The sequence below is a fragment of the Dermacentor albipictus genome, chromosome 7 (genome assembly GCF_038994185.2).
Source record: "Dermacentor albipictus isolate Rhodes 1998 colony chromosome 7, USDA_Dalb.pri_finalv2, whole genome shotgun sequence".
Taxonomy (NCBI): domain Eukaryota; kingdom Metazoa; phylum Arthropoda; class Arachnida; order Ixodida; family Ixodidae; genus Dermacentor; species Dermacentor albipictus.
Window position 1 is genome coordinate 22,648,974 of NC_091827.1, and position 19,639 is coordinate 22,668,612.

Sequence of the window (19,639 nt, forward strand, 5' to 3'; positions counted from 1 at the left end):
TTTTCAATAGCCACCAGCCTGGTAGTCCCCTCCATCGTCAACACTTTTCTGTGCTAGCTGCATTGTTTTCCGGACCTCCTTAGTTACCAGTCGTGTAGCCCTCTCTGCAAAGTACAGTCGCCGCCGGTCAACTTCGCGCAACCACTGGACTGTAAACCGTCCTGGAGAAACTCGGAATGACCTCAAAATGTCGGCTCGAGCAATACTGCGGTCCTTAAAAGTTAGCACAGCATCCATTGTCGCCATTTTCAGCCTCTTGAGGCCAAGAAAGACATTCTTCGGAGCGTGCTCCCATACAACCTTGTTGAACGCCTCATATCGCGTTCCGATTTTTTCCATGGTGACGTTTCTGCAGAAGCTCACGCTTTGAGAGCTGCTGAAACACCGGCGTTCTCCTTTGAGCGTTCCGCCGAGCGCGAAAGCTTCGGTGCAGACGCTGACGTGGTGGCTGCGGCGCCCACTCCTCGATTGTGTTGCGGAGAATTGGCGTCATTGGAGGTCGACTTATGCCGGTTTCCGTGGAAGAGACGTTTTTTTAAAGCACGTCTTTGGCTTTGTCATTGCATTACCGCTAAATAACCAGCACCAAAGTATAAATAAATTCGATTGTCCGCAAAAACACGTCAAAGCAAGAGCAAAACGCCGCGCATTGCGAGTAATCCTGCTGCGTCTTAGCATTCGTTTGGCTAAGTGAAACATGCTAGCTAGGTTTTCACTGTTGCCAGATGAGTGACAGCCATTCCGCCAAAACGTGACAAAAAATAGGCGGTGAAAACAAAATTTTTTTTCGGTTTAGGAGAGGCAAGGTCCCGAGCATGTGTCTAAGGGGGCGTGGCTGGATACTGCCTAGGTTTCGAAAAATGTTGATTTTGAGGTAAATATTTCGCGTACGCGCAAATGAAACACTGGGCCATGTTAAGGAAAGAATAGAGATTTTAAATTACACAAAAACAAAAAATCGATTTTTTTCGGAAAATTTGCCTACCCTGTTCCTTAACATCAGGCGTCCCACAAATTATATTTATTAACGATCTCCCATTGCACGCATCTTGCCAAATCAGAATGTTTGCTGACGACTGCGTTATCTACTGCCGAGTAATAAACGCTGCGGATAAAGAAGCCCTCCAACCGGATATTAGCCACATCCAACAATGGTGACAAGACTGACTCAAGATGCTTAACCCTAGCAAGTTCAAGCTTCTTCCATTACCCGTCGACACAAGTTTCATGCCTTTTTATACAATATCGCAAACGGGATCGTACAATCCGTATCGTCTTTCAAATTGTTAGGCATAAAAGTATTAAATGACATAACGCAGAATTAACACATAACCAACGCGATATCATCAGCTAGCAATACACTGCCATTTCGTAAACTCATCTTCGCCTCGCCCCAAATCCCTTACACTGGCTTGCTTACAAGGCACTCATTCAACCTAAACTAGAAAATGCACTAGCCATATAGAACCAGCATCGTGTTAGTCTCATAAACGACCTAGAAGCAGACAAAAATCGTGCTACAAGCTTCATACATTCTTCTTATTCGTATGACGTCAGTGTTTCAGCTCTGAAAATAAATCTGCCTTAACGCCTCTCTCAGTTTGCCGTCACATAGCCACCCTATTACTTTGTCACAAGTTCTATTGCTTATCACTCAATCATGCACCTTACACCATGCGAGCATCAGACACTTCAGACCGCCCCAAGTACAACTGTCAAGTTTTTCGTCCGCGTGCTCGAATTGTAACTTTTTCAGCTTCCTTGTTCCCACGTGCAGCTAAAGATTAGAGCGGCCATGCCCAACATGTCATAGAGATTATCTGTGCATTATAATTCGTTGAAAATTTCAATAACGTATTTCGTATATAAACACATGTGGCATTATTAATGTTTTTTTTTTTACCTGATTGCACCCCATATGTAATACGCCCTCGGGGGGTCTTCACGGAAAGAAGATGGAATAAAATGAAATGCATCCTTATGTGTGTATCGTGTATAACACAAGCATTTCTCACCCTAATGGTGCCGTTGCCAAGCACCTCTTCTTCTGTCTGCCAACTAGTTGTCGCGACCAGGCGGCCGCTCGCCGGGTGCCGCCCGGCCTCGACAACGTGGATGAAGCCTCCTGGCGGCGGGTAGCTGAACCCTAGGCCCCAATGGTAGAAGGCATTGTCCTGGTTGACAACGCTGGATGTGACCATGGTTGCGATAGACGCGCCAACGCCCACCGCACCAGACAGCTTCGTTTGGAGCACGTCGACCCTTGTCAGGAGAGCTCCCGGAATTCCGAGTCGGAGGAGAGATCAAGGTACCGAAATTTAATAATGTACTGTCTCAAATCTAGACTTCCACTTTCGAGAGTGTCACTGACTATGCGGTCTCGCCCTGAAGCACTTTTTCAAATAATAATCGTTAACTACGATTTACTTCAAACCATAAAATCTAGTTGTTGAGCAAGCACTTTCCTGACACATACTCATTGCATCCGAAGGAGCATTATCAGGTTCGGAGACGAATAGGCGGAACAGTTATTGCGCTGGCATTGCTAACAGCATTAACATAGAGATAAGAAACACTCCGAATTTTATTCGCGCCAAGATTTTACTGAAGAATGACAAACACCGCTGGGGATTACTGAAAACGTTGTAACTGTCCATCTACAGTCGCAGGCGTTATCAGTATTTGCTGTCGTCTTGCTAGCTACTTATCCACAATGCACGCCTACGTTCCAGACAACTTGTATATATCGCACATAACAACTTGTCAAATAGCAGCGTTTTCTTGCTCAAAATCAGCAAGCAGACATAAACTGAAATATAGAATCTGCTGTTTTGTTCTGTTCACGCAGTTAGACGTGTGGAACCTTTCTAAACATATTAAACCTGAATCAAAAACTTTATAGGTAAATACCTGTCACTTTGCGAGTTCACAAACTCACCAAAGATAGTTTCCACATTCTTTAAACGATTTATAGTCTTAAACAGAGCCACAGCTTCCGCAGTCATTAAATACATACTCCGTCCAACTCGACGTCACCAGCATAGGCGTTCTCTCGGTAAAAGGCAGCAAGCCGTTTACCTTTCGAAGCATTGCATTCGTCGATCTTGCGGTTGCGTGCCTGCAGAACTTTTATAGGACCAACCATGTCATGTAGTCCTTTCAGGAGATAGTCACATTTACCTCAGCAACGTAGGCAATCAGTATCTGCACTGTCTTCACGCAACACCTGACCTTCCAGGTGGCCTCCTCTTGGTGATACAATATTGCACTGCGCGCTGGCATCTACGACAACCTGCGGAAGGCCATTAACACGCGCGAAGGGATCCCTCTGCCTGCCTGTACTTGTATGATAGATCGTAGTTCCAGGGGCTCGCAGTACTCGTCTCCTGCTACGCACCCTGTACAACGCTAGCTGACTGATTTATCTCACCGTGACGCTTGAAGGACAACACCGTGACGACCACCTCAGCCCCCTGTTCCCCATAGGCAGCGCTCCACATCTACGAGGCGCCTGACTCACAGCCCTACAACGCTACTACAAAGAACCATGACGCAAATAAAAGCGCCGCGGCAACACCCTGTCGCCGAATGCAAAGTTTATTGCATGTTAGGGATTCACCACAACTTGTCACATCGCCCTCAGCATGCTTCCGTTTGGTACACGGCGGAGACAGAACACCCGTAAAATGGACAAGGCAGCAGTGACCTTCGGCCTTTTGCTTGAGATAGCAATTATATGGATAATCTAGGCGTACTTTTGCCGTCGCTGTCGCCATCGCTCCGTGTAGACTCCTAGGCCGACAACACCGTCGCAGTTCGAATGAAACGACGCTAGGGAAGCCGACAACAGTGGCTCTACCTTGAGCGCAGGAGAGAGGAAAGCGGAGAGCCAACGCGCAGTTCCGTCCTGCGAAAAGCCGGAGGGGGGGGGGGAGGGTGGGGCGAGAGCGGTGGCGCTGCGCTTCGCCGCCAACTTAGAGTCACTGGAAAAAATTTTTTCCCAGTGACTCTACCGCCAACTGCGTATATCGCGACCGGGCACAAGCGGAATCGACGATTGTGCGGCACAATCCGCGCGCAATTGGGGGCGAGCTCCACCACTGGAAAATTTAGCGCCACCGTCGGCGTGACGTGGCATGAGGGATCCCGTGGACACAGCGGCCGCGTCGGCTGCTTCTGAAGCGCGCTGAAAACGAAAGTTTATAGTCCGACTTGCGCCGCGGTTCCGATTAAGTGGCGAGGCTTTATCGCTTTGGGTGTCTGCTTGACAACATATGAAAGTACTATAATAGGTAGTGGCTGCCTTTGGAGGCGTGCAGCATTAGACTACTGCTCGGTGCCGCAGTGCCGGACGTACGCAACGGAGCCCGGTGTCAGCCTTATTCACACGTAGCCGCAGCGCAAGGAGCTGCGTGAAGCTAGGCTGGCGAAACTTATAACCGACAGACAGCCATCGGCTAAAACTCATGTACGCAGCAAGCACAGACGCGAGGAACATTTCTGCTACGGCGCCGGGACTGCGCGATGTTCGGTGAGTAGCACAAAACGCGCACTGAGACCCTCGCCCGCGACCGCTGCCCGGCTAATGTCATGACGGTTTGAACTATGAACTTGTTGATAATATAGATGCTGGCAAGTTAACTGGAACGGAAAGAGAGCGGTAAGACGCACATTAAAGAAAGGCACGGCATATGGTCATGTTTGTGTTATGAATTAATGCAGATGGATTACGAAAAACAAGCAGAGGGAAATCGCACGCTGAGAAGACCGATAAACATACAGTGCGACGCAACTTGAGAAATAATATTCAAATGTCCAAGAACCTAAAAGACAAAAAAAAAGATTGAATCGTCGCGACGGCACATCACAGTAGCCGTAGCTAGGCGTCGAAGTCTCTATAACGGAATTATTTTTCAACAGTTCTGATAGCGTCGACGCAACAATGGCTGCTAGTGTACTGTCAAATGCTCATATGCTGCGGCCTAAAGCTCACGGCATGGTGCGAAAACGCGCTCACAGCGAAAGCAAAACATGCGCGGACATGCATGCAGACGTGCAGTCGGTCGCTGCGAAACCGTGCGAAATTAGCTTGATTGAGGCTCCATTCTGTTATGCCTCATTTGGTTATACAGACAGCCCACTATAAGAACGTATTTCACATAGTTCACTCTCAGCGTTTGCCAACCTGTCACGCAAGAAGCCGGTTCGGCAGACTCCATCGTGGTGACCGCTCGCAGTGGCGTTCACTGTATACGTATTCGGTAAAGAGATAGCATCTGTAAGCGATTATATGCTTTCAGTTTGCCCAAGATTATTATAGCTACAGTCAAAAACTTCCCTCGTTTTGAGAGTACCCACATAAATGTCCAGGAGGGCTGCCGCGTGGTGTTCTTATTGAGCGCCGTATGCGAAACCTATGAGGAGCGCGCCGCGCGATCCCTCGTACTACGCAAGGGAGGCGCTTCCGACAGATGGCGACTCCGTAACCCCTCGCCGCCAATAGGGAGCCTAGCAGGGGAAAGAAAGTAGGCCGTACGTCTGCCACTGCGCATCAGACACCAGTGCGTGGGAAATTTAGGGAGGCCTACTCCGGCGTCTGCTGTGCATGGTATCGCTCAGCAGACCCTTTCTTGAGAGAGATCTGCGATGGGGACAAAGTACGCCGACTGCTTCCACTCGCCTCTCAATGCAAAGATGCCGTGCACCACTAGACCGTTGTGCACCTTCTAGCCTCGGCCGTCCCAGAATCTTCGCCGTCCCATTTGCCTAAAAAAAAAGAAAATTTGACTTCAAGAGTTTAGCGAGAACATACGGTGCCTTCTGTGGTCGAATAAAAGACGAAGAACTTTTACCTGATGGAAAAACGACAGACGTCCGTTCTCTTAGAGTGCATCAAGAAGACTCGGTTTATTTTTGACTACAAGGTACGGGAAAGGGTAGACACTAGAGATAAAGGGAAAGTCACAATACACTTTGCCAAATAGGCTTTCTTGCACCCCGCACGTGCAAGCAACCCACTCCAAACTTGAAAGACGCCATCGCACCAATGTTTGCTATTCGTAGAAACCACCCGCCAATAATTTGCACGCAGTTTGAGGGGTGTCAAGTGTCCAGCGCTACTGCCAGAGTGACCTTAACAGTGCCGTTTTAGGTGGGGCAGTCCTCCTCACCACATCGTCGGCGGCCCCCAGTGCGGGGATCCTTTGGCTCTAGAATGGGGGATATACAACAATCTCCCCCGTTTGAGCAAACTATTATCGAGCTCATTCCTCCCCAATCTCTAAGGGATACAGCAGCTGTATCGGTCGGTTCACCTCTGTTCCCTCACTTAATAACAATTTTCTGGACCACACCCTGCCGTCTCTATCCCTAAATGTTTCCCTAATTCTGGTGGTCTTGCACATGTGGCGTTTCAAGCGGTCTTCCCTCAGGAGCACCAATGCTCGATGTGGTTGGTCGGCACATATGTGTCGATCGGAGCTCCAATAAGTATTCTTTCCTCCACCGTCTCCAGAAACCATCGACCGTGGCAGTCCGGTGCTTCCAGCGTCGTGAGAGATGCATTGCACCGCCAGGAATTTCGTCCGGCAGGAGGTGTGGGGGAAGGGTCTTCAACTTTCTTCCGACAAAAAGGTACGCCAGTGAAAGTGGTGCGGGCTCTTGAGCATCGTCATAAAAGAAAGTCAAAGGACGTGAGTTTATCACCACTTTCATCTCATAAATAACGGTGGTCAATTGTTCGAAACTCAAGCTGCTCCGACCTAACGCCTTTCGCAATGCCATTTTCATAGATCGCACCATCCGCTCCCAGTACCCGCCTCACTAGGCTGCCCGTTCAGCAATAAACTTCCATCTGATCTGGTTTCCGGCGAAGTATGACTGCGATTCCTCGAGTAACAACCTAACAAGTCCGTATAATCGATATCGTCTTTCAAATACCCATCACCGTGTTCTCTAAAGGTCTGAAATAGAATAGGGGGAAAACATAGTAATTTATTCTGGTGGCATTGCTAACAGCATTCACATAAAGACAAACACTCCTAATTGTCTGCGTGCCAAGATTTCACTGAAAATTGGCAAACACTGCTGCGGACTTCTGAAATCGTTGCATCTCTCCATGTGCATTCGCCGTTGACATCAGCATTCGCTGTCGTGTGGGCAGCCATTTATCCACCACGCAGGCGTACGTTCGAGACAACTTATGTATATCGTAGAAGAAGACTTGTCAAATAGTAGCGTTTTCTAGCGCTAAATGAGCAGGCCATCATAAACTGAAAACTACGATCTGCTCTTTTGTTCTGCTCGCGCAGTTAGACGTGTCGAGCTTTTTAAACATCCTAAACTTGCACGAAAACTTCAAACCAACATTGCTGCCTCTTTGCATGTTCAGAAACTCACCAAAATTGGTGCTGCCTGCTTTAAGCAATTCTTCTCTTCAAACACTTTTATCATGTCACAGCATCCCAGGCATCCAGTGTTGCTGCTCCTAAATGCGCCTGTAAAAAAAATTCATCTGGGCCGTCGGTAGAACTGAAGAATTTCTAGAATAAGGCTGCTTGCTCCATCAATGATCGGTTCCATATGGCTTTCTCTACTCACTTTTTTGGCTTAGTCTTTATACTATCCCCTATACCGCCACTACGCGATAAAAAAAAATAAATTATGGGGTTTAACGTGCCAAAACCACTTTTTGATTATGAGGCATGCCGTAGTGGAGGACTCCAGAAATTTCGACCACCTGGGGATCTTTAACGTGTGCCTAAATCTAAGCACACGGGTGTTTTCGCGTTTCGCCCCCATCGAAATGCGGCCGCCGTGGCCGGGATTCGATCCCGCGACCTCGTGCTCAGCAGCCCAACACCATAGCCACTGAGCAACCACGGCGGGTGACCACTACGCGATAGCTCGCTACACTAAGAAATGTTGTCTTCATCTTGTCCGTCTTGAAAGTGTCCTGTCAATTTACATGCAAAAGAGCTAATGATTGCCACAGTGAAATTTCAATCAGCTGTAGAATATATGCTAGGAATACGCTGGGTCTACAAATAACTGATTTAACGAACAACAAATTACGTTTTAGAGCACCTCGTCGTTTGGTAGCGACAGGGGGGTTTAACGCGAACGGGGACAATGCCACTACACTTTTAGTATTCTTTTGGTTAGGTTGCCTCACTCAGTCCTTCGTTTCACGTCCTAATATGATATGACGTGGTATGCCTACCTTCATTGTATGCAGTAGGCTATCCACAATACTAACCATATAGTAGGTTTCGATGTTGTGTCATACCATCTGTGTCGGTGTTTTAATTGATGCGCTCTAGACTTTCTGCGGTCTACACGTACTGCGTCCTCTTTGCTGATGCGTGGCGTTTGTGGGCAGTCAACTCTATCCTCAAACTCCGAATTGTTTGAGCAGGGCTCCGTTAGGGCGGTTGCATTAGAAAGGTGGGCGTGGTGGCTGCGCCACGGAAAAGAGCACTAATCCACTCTTCCCGATAATAGAGGTGCTTGTCACAATCGTCGTTGCATTCCTGCCCAGTCTGACGACAGCGCCGTCGGGTCCATCATCACTCCCTTCGATTGATCCCAGCTGCGATGAAGTTGGGGCTGCTTACGTCCACACCAGCGTCACCGCTGCCCGTGACATGCCCCCACGCATCTATCAAACCCTTGCCGCTACATGGATCACCCAATAGGTCGACATCACCACGTTCATCATGTATAAAACCACAGAAACCGTCAGCGATACGTCGTGGACATGGTGGCTGTGCCACAGAAAATAACGCGAATCCCCTCTTTCTGACAGTTCAGGTTGGTAAGCAGCATAGCCTCTCTTCGAAGACAACTATTCATTACTTCTTCGTGCAGTTACCAAGCCCACAGTGTCTGAGTGCTATTGCTACTGATTGTGTTCACTCCAACTGCACTCTTCTACTGTTGTTATCCAGTGACATTGAATCTAATGCCGGTCCCCATTCTAACACCGTTCTTTCCAAACTGAAGAAAGTTTTCGCCAGCTAATACTCGGCTCATCACAGAGGTTGGCGAACTAAAAGCCACCTTCTAATAACGGAGAAAACCATTTCCAATCTGAACGAGAGAAGGAACGAACTCGAGAATCACTACAAAACCCTTATATAGCTTAGATCAGCCCTTGATTACATCCACACAAACGCCACTCAGACAGCCTGCTTAGTCTCTGCATTTGTAATATGCTTAGATGACGTCGAAAATCGATCGCGACGTAATAATCTATTATTTTGTGGCCTTGAAAGCACTTATATGACTGTAACATGTACCGAAGCGGAAGATATAACCATCGTCACTGGCAGGATCACCATAACATAACTATTGACCCTAAAGAAGTCGAACGCGCACATTGTCTCGGACACCATTGTAAAAGACATGTCGCCGCCAAAGAATAGCTAGATTCAGGTTCCACAAAACTAAACGCACTACATTTTCTCATGCCCCGAAACTAACAAATTCATCTGATAGCGTCCGTGAAGACTTTCCTTGTGTAGTCCAATCCGCGTGCAGTCACCTTGTATCATTCGCCAAATACAAACGTGTTAAGCTTTCACTTCGCTTCAGGACACTACACATCGGCAAAAAACGCTTCGTGTACGATGACTCATCGCAGGCAGTTAGAGAAATACCACAGCAATCGTCTTTCTCTTGATTAGCCAATACCCGTCCTTTTGCGTCAGCAAGCAGCCCTCTTTCGTTTTCATGTAACATTTACTAATATTCGCAATTTAATGACCAAATGAGAACTTCTGCCTAGCATAGTCCCGTTGTCATCAAGAAACAATATGCTGACACAAACCCAAATGGGTCTACCAACGATATCGCTGAAGCTGAAATTGTTGCCGATTTGCCAAATTTTTTCAGTTTATTGAACAGATCACATATGTTAATGAGGGGGCGGCGTCTTGATGGCTGCTGGTCCAGGATTATCATGTGCACCAATAAGCATCACATACTACTTGGAGCTAATGTGGCTTCTGTGCATTAATTCACCACACTCCTTTCTAATCAGCTTATGCCATAGCCCTTCTCAAACTCCCCCTGAATTTTTCCCATGGGCTTGCCAACATGCTATACCTACTTACCACATCATTTCCGAATGCAGATATTGTTCTATTCAGTGATTTCAACTACGCAGGGAATAGACTGGCATAATTCTCACTCACAACGAATAAGCTTAGGATGAAGAGATTTTCTCGACGTTTCTCTGATATATAACCTTAATGAACTAGTAACCAGCCCAACACGCATCGTAGACGACTCCAGCAACATTTTAGACTTAATACTGAATACGCATTGCGACAGTTTATCATCCTTTACGTAATTGGAGCCCATTAGCGACCGCAAACATATTCAAGCAGATTTTCCCTTCCACGCCAACCGCCATGAAATACGACAAAAACAATCACTTTGCGTGACAGAGGTAATGACGACGCCATTAATCACAAACTGAGCAACTTTGCTCCCAATTTTCGAAGGCAGTTTTAACCAGAGATTGGTTAGCGACAACTGCTTGATATTTAAGAATAAAATACAGGACCTTCCACAAAGATTTATCACCACAATAACATTACCTGAAAATCGTTCTATTCCTTGGTTGTCGAAGAGACTAAAAAAAACTCGGCAATAATGAGAAGTGGTTTTATTGCGCTCCTACGCTAAAGGGAAACCTCGAGCCGTAGGAAAAATACTACTCCGCCAAAAAAGAATACTTGAGTACGATCACCGACGCAAAAGAATCTTTAATAGCGACCTGGGGTGCATGTTATGCGATAACGCCAAGACATCTTGGCGCATCATCAACGTTGCACCAACATCCTCAACCGCTTTGGCTAATGCATCGGATCAACCAGTCTTCGACAGAGAATGCGCTGACAGGATCAATATCGCATTTTCTGCAGTTCTCACACAGAAGCGCAACCCGCCTTAATGGATACCACCTACTAATAATACGTCACCGATCAATCATCATAAACATCAGCAGCAACCTGTTTTATGTCGACTGCAGGACGAAGGCCTCTCCCTGCGATCTCCAACTACCCCTGTCCTGCGGCAATCGATTCCAACTAACGCCCGGGAATTTACTAATTTTATCGCTCCACCTAGTCTTCTGTCGTCCTCGATGGTCCCCGTCCTCGTCCTCGATGTAACCCCAATGGTCAAATGGTTATCTAACCGGAGAACGGTCATCTAAACTGAACCTGAGCATCCCAACCACCCTCTTTCTGTTTCTTAACGTTTTCCTTAGCAATGTTCGTTCCATCGCTCTTTGCACGGTCCTAAACTTGTTCTCAAACTTCTTTTTCAGTCTCCAAGTACCTGCTTCATATGTCAGCATGGGTAAAATGTGCGGATTGTCCACATTCCTTTTCAATGATAATGGTAAGCTTCCAGTCAGGAGCTGGCAATGTCGGCCGTATGCGATCGATCCTATTTTTATTCTGTGGATTTCCTTCTCATGATCAAGGTTCCCTGTGATTAATTGACCTAGGTAAACATGCTCCTCCCAGACTCTAGAGGCCGATTGGCGATCCTGAACTCTTGTTCCGTTGCTCGGCTATTTATCATTATCATTGTCTTCTGCATATTAATCATCAATCCCACTCTTACACCATCTCTGTTAAAGGGACACTAAAGGTTAAATTTAAGTCAACGTGGACTGTTGAAATACCATCCCAGAAACGTCTAAACGCTTGTTTCATGCGAAGAAGAGACTTATTTGAATAGAAATTGCGTTCGGAGGCGTCCGCGTACCTCTAGCGCAGTTCAAATCGTCCGCCCTTCGATCAAGGAGTGGCAACGTGATAGTCTCATGGTGACGTTGCGCCGTTGGTGAGTAGAACGGTGCTCGCAGACGGCGCTACGGCTTTTCTTCGCAAAACGCAAACGCGCGGCCAAAACAGAGCCAAGACTGAGCCGACAGCAGCGTCAAAACGGAACTATGGTGGCTAGCGGAATGGAAAGCGTGCGACTATAAGCTGGTTGTTTATTTTATGACGCCAACTTTGACGCTCGTTGCAATGAACGACCCGAACAACGACACATTGGCTCGCGATGCTGGGCTCGACTTCAGCGAATTAAGCACTGATGAACGTGACCTTCTGCTGAGGGCTTGCGCTGCCGGCATCGTTGCGCACTACTATGGCGGCAACTGTATGTCATGGCTGTACATATTCGCACATTTGTAAGTTTTGCTTCGTCAAAACCAAATGCCGCACTCGCCGCCCTGTCTTCGACCTGCAGTTATTCTAGCGCTTCGGAGAATGCAGACAAGACCCACGGAACAGCGCTACGGGAAAGCATTGCTTTCAAAGGCACTCCACACGATTGAGTAAGTTGGCGTTGAACTCGTAATCCTTTGGACGAAAGTGCAGCGCGCACGCAACGCGATTTTTCAGCTCTTCGCCAACCTGCTGCAGCAGAGGTACGGCACTTCACCACTTTGATGAGAGAGGTTCACTCGTTGGCACACAGTGATAAGTAACGTTGGATTCGCCGCTGCAACTCCCCTTGGCCAAGTTACGCGGACCATTCGCGCATCTCACGACATCACATGGACGTGGCATTCTCGCTGTTTGTTCCAAATGCAAGCTTCGCGAGCCAGCAGAACCAGCGCTGCACGACGCGATAACGAAACAACTGAAACACCAAAGCGCGCGCAGCGCAGAGTCTAGCGAAAACAAAACCTTTCGACCACCAATACTATTGAAGGTTAACGTCAAAATGTTATTTTTTCTTAGAATCGAAGTAGACAAGTAGCATGTTCTTCCCTCTTATAACCTAATGAAATGATCTTTTTAATACGAGTAGTTGAGTACTAGTGACATAAATTATGATGAGTAGTGCCTTCGTCATCGGGCTAGTACCGGAATGTCGCTGGGGGATCTCACATCGTGTCATGCATTTACCTCAATTTCTTGGTTACTAAAGCTCTGTTCGTGATTATATTGACGCCTTCGATGTTCTAGAGCATTGCTTTATCACTTTATAGTAACCTTTAGTGTCCCTTTAAGGCCCTCAATCATTTGCTGTAACTTGTCTGCATTGTCGCTAAATAGAACTATGTCATCGGCAAACCGAAGGTTGCTGAGATATTCGCCGTCGATCTTTACTCCTAAGCATTCCCAGTTTAATAGCCTGAATATTTCTTCCAAGCACGCAGTGATTAGCACTGGAGAGATTGTGTCTCCCTATCTGACCCTTTTTTTATAGGTATCTTCTTACATATCTTGTGTAGAATTAAGGTAGCTGTAGAAACACAGTATATATTTTCCAAGGCATTTAGGTAGGCGTTCTGTACTCCTTGAATACGTAATGCTGCTATGACTCTTGGTATCTCTACTGAATCAAATACCTTTTCGTAATCTATGAGAGCGATATAGAGAGGCTTATTATTCTCTGCGGATTCCTCGATAACCTGATTAATTACATGGATGAATTGTAGAGTATGCCTTTCTGAAGCCAGCCGGTTCCCTTGGTTGACTTAAGTCCCGTGTTGCCCTTGTTCTATTGGATGTTATTTTGGCAAATATTTATATAAAACTGCGAGTAAGCTAACGGGCCTATAATTTTTCAATTATTTAACGTCACCTTTTCTTCAAGAGGCATCTCGTCCCTAATGCCGCACTGTACCTTAAATTGTTCTTTTTACAGTGACTTACCACAGGCGCCTCATTCCTAAAGACTGGCAAACGGGGAAGGTCGTTGCGCTTTACAACTCAGGTGACAAAAATTCAACTGTTATCTACCGTACCATATCTTTAACTAGGGTCCCTTTCAATGTTATGGAACATGTTATATACTCTCACACTATGGACTTCTTAACCCCTAAAAATTTCTTCCATCCGCCCCAGCACGGGTTTCGCAAGAGGTATTCATGCGAAACACAACTAGCCACGTTGTTTGCTTGCTGACTGACACTAACGTTCACCTTGACGCTATTTTGCTGGACTACGATACGGCATTTGATGAAGTTCCACATCAACGTTCAATAAACAACCCTCTCGGTTAAACCTATACTCTAACGTACTACAGTGAATCAAAGCCTTCTTAAGAAGCCGCTCTCAAACAGTCATCATAAATAATCAGTCCTCCAATCCTCTTCCTTTAACATCAGGCGTCCCACAACGATCCGCTCTCGTCCCACTTTTGCTTCTTATATTTATTAACGATCTCCCATTGCACGCATCTCGCCAAATCAGAATGTTTGCTGACGACTGCGTTATATACTGCCGAGTAATAAACACTGCGTATCAAGAAGCCCTCCAACCGGATATTAGCCACATCCAACAATGGTGAGAAGACTGACTGAACATGCTTAACCCTAGCAAGTTCAAGTTTCTTGCATTACCCGTCGACACAAGTTTCATGCCTTTCTATACAATATCGCAAACGGGATCGTACAATCCGTATCGTCTTTCAAATTGTTAGGCATAAAAGTATTAAATGATATAACGCAGAATTAACACATAAACAACACGATATCATCAGCTAGCAATACACTGCCATTTCGTAAACTCATCTTCGCCTCGCCCTAAATCCCTTACACTTGCTTGCTTACAAGGCACTCATTCAACCTAAACTAGAAAATGCAGTCGCCATATGGAACCAGCATCGTGTTCGCCTCATAAACGACCTAGAAGCAGACAAAAATCGTGCTACAAGCTTCATACATTCTTCTTATTCGTATGACGTCAGTGTTCCAGCTCTGAAAACTAAATCTGCCTTAACGCCTCTCTCAGTTTGCCGTCACATAGCCACCCTAATACTTTGCCACAAGTTCTATTGCTTATCACTTAATCATGCACCTTACACCATGCCAGTATCGTACACTTCAGACCGCACCAACCACAACTGTCAAGTTTTTCGTCCGCGTGCTCGAATTGTTACTTTTTCAGCTTCCTTGTTCCCCCGTGCAGCTAAAGATTGGAACGGCCATGCCCAACACGTAATAGAGATCGCCTGTGCATCATAATTCGCTGAAAATTTCAATAACGTATTTTGTATATAAACACATGTGGCATTATTAATGTTTTTTTTTTAGCTGATTGCACCCCATATGTAATAAGCCCTCGGGGAGTCTTCACGGAAAGAAAATGGAATGAAATGAAATGCATTTTAACGTGTGTATCGTCTATAACACAACCATTTCTCACCGTGGTTTCGCTGGTGGCTGTGATCTCCTCCCACGTTTGGTAGGTAGTACTGGCCACAATCCGGCCCGAGGCCGGATGCGGGCCAGCATCCACCACTTGCAGCAGCTGGCCGGGTGTCTCCGGCCCGTGCCTGAACGCCAGCCCCCAGTGCCGGTAGGCCTCCGCCTGGTGTTGGATTGGGCTTGTAAGCCACCCCAAAAGGGTGGCCGCTGAGGCCACCACGGACCCTCGTAGCCGAGACGTAACTATGTAGACGTCGGTGAGTTGGCCCGCTGCGGCAGGAGCAACAGTAAATTTAATGCGTTGTCTCAAATCTAGACTTACTCTTTCGAAAGCGTCACTGGCTACCCGGTCTCGCCCTGAAGCACTTTTTCAAATAATAAACGTTAACTACAAGTTACTTCAAACAATAAAATCTAGTTTTTGAGCACACACTTTCCTGACACAAAGTCATTGCATCCGAACGTGCATTATCAGGTTCGGAGATGAGTAGGCGGAACATTTTGTAACTTATTGCGCTGGCATTGCTAACAGCATTAACATAAAGACACGAAACACTCCTAATTTTATTCGAGCCAAGATTTCACTGAAGAATGACAAACACCGCTGGTAACTACTGAAAACGTTCTACCTGTCCATCTACAGTCGCAGGCGTTATCAGTATTCCCTGTCGTCTTTTTAGCGACTTATCCACAATGCACGCGTACGTTCGAGGCAATTTGTATATATCGCACAGAACGACTTGTCAAATAATAGCGTTTTCTTGCTCAATATCAGCAAACAGACATAAACTGAAATATAGAATCTGCTGTTTTGTTTTGTTCACGCAGTTAGACGTGTGGAAGCTTTCTAAACATATTAAACTTGAATCAAAAATTTTATAACTATATACTTGTCACTTTGCGAGCTCACAAACTCACCAAAAATAGTTTCCACATTCTTTAAACAATTTATACTCTTAAACAGAGCCATAGCTTCCGCAGTCATTAAATAAATACTCCATCCATCTCGACGTCACCAGCATATGAGTTCTCTCGGTAAAAGGCAGCAAGCCGTTAACCTTTCGAAGCGTTGCGTTCGTCGATGTTGCGGTTGCGTGCCTGCAGAACTTTTATAGGACCAACCATGTCATGTAGTCCTTTCAGGAGATAGTCACTTTTACCTCAGCAACGTAGGCAATCAGTATCTGAACTGTCTTCACGCAACACCTGACCTTCCAGGTGGCCTGCTCTTGGTGATACAATATTCCACTGCGCGCTGGCATCTACGACAACCTGCGGAAGGCCATTACCACGCGTGAAGGGATCCCTCTGCCTGCCTGTACTTGTCTGATAGATCGTAGTTCCAGGGGCTCGCAGTACTCGTCTCCTGCTACGCACCCTGTACAACGCTAGCTGACTGATTTATCTCACCGTGACGCTTGAAGGATAACACCGTGACGACCACCTCAGCGCCCTGTTCCCCATAGGCAGCGCTCCACATCTACGAGGCGCCTGACTCACAGCCCTACAACACTACTACAAATAACCATGACGCAAATAAAAGCGCCGCGGCAACACCCTGTCGCCGAATGCAACGTTTATTGCATGTTAGGGATTCACCACAACTTGTCACATCGCCCTCAGCATGCTTCCGTTTGGTACACGGCGGAGACAGAACCCCCGTAAAATGGACAAGGCAGCAGTGACCTTCGCCCTTTTGGTTGATATAGCAATTATATGGATAATCTAGGCGTACTTTTGCCGTCGCTGTCGCCATCGCTCCGTGTAGACTCCTAGGCCGACAACACCGTCGCAGTTCGAATGAAACGACGCTAGCGGAGCCGACCACAGTGGCTCTACCTTGAGCGCAGGAGAGAGGAGAGCGGAGAGCCAACGCGCAGTTCCGTCCTGCGAAAAGCCGGACGGGGGAGGGGGGGAGGGATAGCGGGGCGCTGCGCGTCGCCGCCAACTTAGAGTCACTGGAAAAAAATTTTTCCCAGTGACTCTACCGCCAACTGCGTATATCGCGACCGGGCACAAGCGGAACCGACGATCGTGCGGCACAATCCGCGCGCAATTGGGGGCGAGCTCCACCACTGGAAAAGTTAGCGCCACCGTCGGCGTGACGTGGCATGAGGGATCACGTGGACACAGCGGCCGCGTCGGCTGCTTCTGAAGCGAGCTGTAAACGAAAGTTTAAAGTCCGACTTGCGCCGCGGTTCCGATTAAGTGGCGAGGCTTTATCGCTTTGGGTGTCTGCTTGACAACATATGAAAGTACTATAATAGGTAGTGCCTGCCTTTGGAGGCGTGCAGCATTAGACTACTGCTCGGTGCCGCGGTGCCAGACGTACGCATCGGAGCCCGGTGTCAGCCTTATTCACACGTAGCCACAGCGCAAGGAGCTGCGTGAAGCTTGGCTGGCGAAACTTATAACCGGCAGACAGCCATCGGCTAAAACTCATGTATGCAGCAAGTACAGACGCGAGGAACATTTCTGCTACGGCGCCGGGACTGCGCGATGTTCGGTGAGTAGCAGGAAACGCGCACTGAGACGCTCGCCCACGACCGCTGCCCGGCTAATGTCATGACGGTTCGGTCTATGAACTTGTTGATAATATAGATACTGGCAAGTTAACTGGCACGGAAAGGGAGCGGTAAGACGCACATTAAAGAAAGGCACGGCATATGGTCATGTTTGTGTTATGAATTAATGCAGATGGATTACGAAAAACAAGCAGAGAGAAATCGCACGCTGGGAAGACCGATATATATACAGTGTGACACAACTTGAGAAATAATATTCAAATGTCCAAGAACTTAAAAGACAAAAAAAAAGATTGATTCGTCGCGACGGCACAACACAGTAGCCGTAGCTAGGCGTCGAAGTCTCTATAACGGAATTATTTTTCAACAGTTCTGATAGCGTCCACGCAACAATGGCTGCTAGTGTACTGTCAAATTCTCATATGCTGCGGCCTAAAGCTCACGGCATGGTGCGAAAACGCGCTCACAGCGAAAGCAAAACATGTGCGGACATGCATGCAGACGTGCAGTCGGTCGCTGCGAAACCATGCGAAATTCGCTGGATTGAGGCTCCATTCTGTTATGCCTCATTTGGTTATACAGACAGCCCACTATAAGAACGTATTTCACATGGTTCACTCTCAGCGTTTGCCAACCTGTCACGCAAGAAGCCCGTTCGGCAGACTCCATCGTGGTGACCGCTCGCAGTGGCGTTCACTGTATACGTATTCGGTAAAGAGATAGCATCTGCAAACGATTATGTGCTTTCAGTTTCCCAAGATTATTATATCGACAGTCAAAAACTTCCCTCGTTTTGAGAGTACCCACATAAATGTCCAGGAGGGCTGCCGCGTGGTGTTCTTATTGAGCGCCGTTCGCGGAACCTATGAGGAGCGCGCCGCGCGATCCCGCGTACTACGCAAGGGAGGCGCTTCCGACAGATGGCGACTCCGTAACCCCTCGCCGCCAATAGGGAGCCTAGCAGGGGAAAGAAAGTGGGCCGTACGTCTGCCGCTGCGCATCAGACACCAGTGCGTGGGAAATTTAGGGAGGCCTACTCCGGCGTCTGATGTGCATGGTATCGCTGAGCAGACCCTTTCTTGAGAGAGATCTGCGATGGGGACAAAGTACGCCGACTGCTTCCACTCGCCTCTCAATGCAAAGATGCCGTGCACCACTAGACCGCTGTGCACCTTCTAGCCTCGACCTTGCCAGAACCTTCGCCGTCCCATTTGCCTAAGAAAAAAATGTGACTTCAAGAGTTTAGCGAGAACATACGGTGCCTTCTGTGGTCGAATAAAAGACGAAGAACTTTTACCTGATGGAAAAACGACAGACACACGTTTATTTTTGACTAGAAGGTACGGGAAAGGGGAGAGAGTAAAGAGAAAGGGAAAGTCGCCATACACTGTGCCGAATAGGCTTTCTTGCACCCCGCACGTGCAAGCAACCCACTCCAAACTTGAAAGACACCAACGCACCGTCGGTTGCTGTTCGTAGAAAGCGCCCGCCAATAATTTGCACGCTGTTTGAGGGCTGTCAAGTGTCGAGCGCTTCTGCCACAGTGACCTCAATAGTGCCGTTTTAGGTGGGGCAGTCCTCCTCGCCACATCATCGGCGGCCCCCAGTGCGGGGATTCTTTGGCTCAAGAACGATCTCCCCAGGATGTGCAAACTATTATCGAGCTCATTGCTCCCCAATCTCTAAGGAATACAGCAGCTGTATCGGTCAGTTCACCTCTGTTCCTTCACTTATAACAATTTGCGGCACCACGCCCTGCCGTCTCTGTCCTTAAATGTTTCCTTAATTCTGGCGGTCTTGCACATGTGGCGTTTCAAGCGGTGTTCCCTCAGGAGCAGCAAAGCTCGATGTCGTTGGGCGGTACATATGTGTCGATCTAAGATGCAATAAGTACTCTTTCCGCCACCGTCGCCAGAAACCATCGACC

General features: G+C 47.4%; 1 protein-coding gene across 1 annotated transcript in view; it reads right to left on the minus strand.

Moving 5' to 3' along the window:
* The window catches only part of LOC135915668 (uncharacterized), a 381,759-nt gene that overhangs the window by 38,314 nt on the left and 323,806 nt on the right, over positions 1–19,639 (minus strand). Inside the window, exons 10-11 of the mRNA XM_070521761.1 lie at positions 15,186–15,457; positions 2,016–7,496 (exon numbers count right to left, since the gene is read on the minus strand). The gene's annotated coding sequence lies outside the window, so the exon portion shown is untranslated. The remainder of the gene's footprint in view (positions 1–2,015; positions 7,497–15,185; positions 15,458–19,639) is intronic.